Here is a 2976-nt window from a genome sequence, read left to right on the forward strand (position 1 = left end):
CTATTCAAATTATCACAATATGACTATTAGTGCTCTATTCAATTTTTAATTAATCAAGAGACGCTCCACTGGGAAGGAAGCACGGGTGCAACGGAAATAAAAAAAAGACTATTCGTACCGTAGCGGGGCAAATGTGTCTGCGGTTTCACTGAACTAACTCTTTGATGTAGCACTTTATTACAAGAATTGCGATCTATTTATGTCTCGTTTATTAATAATTTATATGCAAGTTAAAATGAAAAGGGTGTTTAAAATAAATGACGTCAAAACGGAGATAAGATACCATAAAACTTTAACCATACTTTGCATATAATGCAAGGAAGACGTCAGTAGTGAATATGAAATTTATCGCGTTAACACTTTCGTGTAAATACGAATGAATTATTTGAGAACCAAGTGTGGAGTATTAAATGCTGTTTTGTAAAATGAAATATGTTATGTTACAGTCATGGAGTCAAGATTGATGACATAGGCAATATTACACCTAAATTATGAAGATAAAGAGGTACATTAAGTGATATTCAAATAATATTATTCAACGTGAAATTACACTTCAATTTAAAATGATAAGCGTTCGCCTTCGACTTCATCGCCATGGAAATAACAAAAACTTTATCAGTAGCCTATGAGTTCTTTTAAACCATGCTCTACAACTCTGCCGAATTTCAGCGAGAATCAATTAACTAATCTGGAGATAGCTAAAACTAACATTCATTCAAACATTCGGATTTGTTATATTAATAAGATTTAAAATTGTAAGCCTCATTAAGTACCAAAAACTGTAAGTAATATTTTGCTGGTAATTTATTAAAGGATTTAAAACGGCATATTTTATTAAAAGTTTCTTTTTTACTTTTGTATAGCACTAATGGTTGTTGAAGTGACAAACAATGTATCAAAGAGTTAGTGAAGAAAATAAAAGAGGCCTAGTAACCAGTACTAGTTAATGAAATTCTCAATTTGAAAGCATAAGGTAAGATTTCAATTTAAAATCAGTCTCCCAGATGTTCATGAGCGTATAACTTACTCGAAGCAAAATGAACTCTAAATCTCAAGTCGTATAAGAGCCAAGAATTGAATTTGCTTACCATTCTTCCTCGTGTAGAACTACTATGTTCTGACGTAAATTCGGTTTAAAACGGTTTCCTGGAGAATGAAATTATTTTAGATCTTTTACCGTTTGAACACGATCCCGAAATAGAATTTGTAACAAAGGAATTGTTTTATCATAACTACGTTCTTGTATTTTTACTATACTTTTCTAATTTGTCGTAAAAAAAAAATTTAAGGCACGTGTTATATTTTATACTTAGAATTTGTTAGCTCTTATAACTCACTAGCATTTGCCCGCGAACCCGATAAGGGAAAATAAAAAAAATAAATAAACTATATGCTACTCTAGATTATATTCAATATTTATGCCAAATTTCAACGAGATTGTACGTAGTAATAAATATCCATCGATCCATTTAATTTTTTACATTTATAATATTAGTATGAAACGTCTTAAAAACAGTTTTAGTTATTTCCCTCTTTCAAAGTATAATTACTAAAACATTTTATCTATTTAGTATTCTACACATACATAATCGTATTAAAAGCTTCTAAACAAATACAAAAAAGGGGTATTTATTTATGCAACAAATCTCGAGTCCATAAAATCAGCGAAGCGGGCATTTCAATACGACTTCATTACATGGGCTCATACTGGCTAGAGTATCTCGCAACTTGAATTAAGTACTCTGCCTATTCACTAGAGAGGATGTTAATTAAGCTTCTGAAAGCATTAGTAAAAAGCAGCCTTTTGAATGTGCTCCGATGCGAGCGCTCCGTGTGTTTACAGCAGATGAAGCGGGCTTGAAACAAATATCAGGTATGTTAAAGTCGATTTTACTTTCTGTTATTACGTATGTTTTTATTTAAGTATTTTTGGTAATACAAAAAAGGACAAAGGAAATTATTTAAAAATTACTTCTCTGCATCTAATGTTAGAGCCTTGGTGGCTCAGGTGTTTAAGCACTTGACTTGTAATCTACAGGTCTTGGGTTCGAATCCTGCTGTAACAATATGATTTTCGAATTTTAGATACATAGTGTACCCGACGTTCTTACATTGAATGAAAACATCGTAATGCAACCTGCACATTTCGGCGAATAAATTCAAAGATATGTGTGAAGTCCACCAACCCGCACTGGGCTAGCGTGGTTGTCTATGGCCTAGCCACCCTTACTTAGGGTAGGCTCCGACCCCTTATTGGGGACGTGTAGAGAGCTGGTGATGATGATGACCTAATGTTAGTATATCATTACGTTAAAATGTATTTCTTCTTTTGCAAACAAATAGCTACGCTTATTAGTGTAGATATACTGAAAGTAAACACAACACAATTTATAACAGTAGAACAAGTAATGAAAAGCAAACATATGAAGTCGCAAGCCAAGCATGAAAATATAAATCATCCAATCTCGATAACTAAGTTGATTATGATCTTAAAATAAGTTTTCATTCTAGGAGCAGATAAATTGGTTCCACTTGTCCCGAACGTAACTTGTTCATTAGCGCTTAAATAAATTCATTAATAAGCTTCACTAGAGACAAGCAGTCAACGGACAAATCTATAAATCAAATAGTGAGGGAGTGTCAGCGACAAAAGGACTATAGTATACCATGGTGCGTATACACACGGATATTTAGATTCAATTTAACGATAAACAATGTTTTTAAATTCTACATTAAATTCCTGAAATTTAAACATAAAATTACTTTCAAGTATATGAAGAAATACAATAAGCTTTTTAAATGACAGGTCTATTCGGATAATTTAGATAAAAGAAAATAAGTTTGAATAACAAACAATAATACTAAACATAGAATTTCTGTTGAATTTAAAAAAAGAGTTGGTGAGTTTTAGAAAATTTCTTCTTATGAAGTTTATGAAGCGAAACATTAGGGCCGTGTGTCTCGCATTTTACTCCA

The sequence above is a fragment of the Papilio polytes genome, unplaced genomic scaffold (genome assembly GCF_000836215.1).
Source record: "Papilio polytes unplaced genomic scaffold, Ppol_1.0 DF822733.1, whole genome shotgun sequence".
NCBI lineage: Eukaryota > Metazoa > Arthropoda > Insecta > Lepidoptera > Papilionidae > Papilio > Papilio polytes.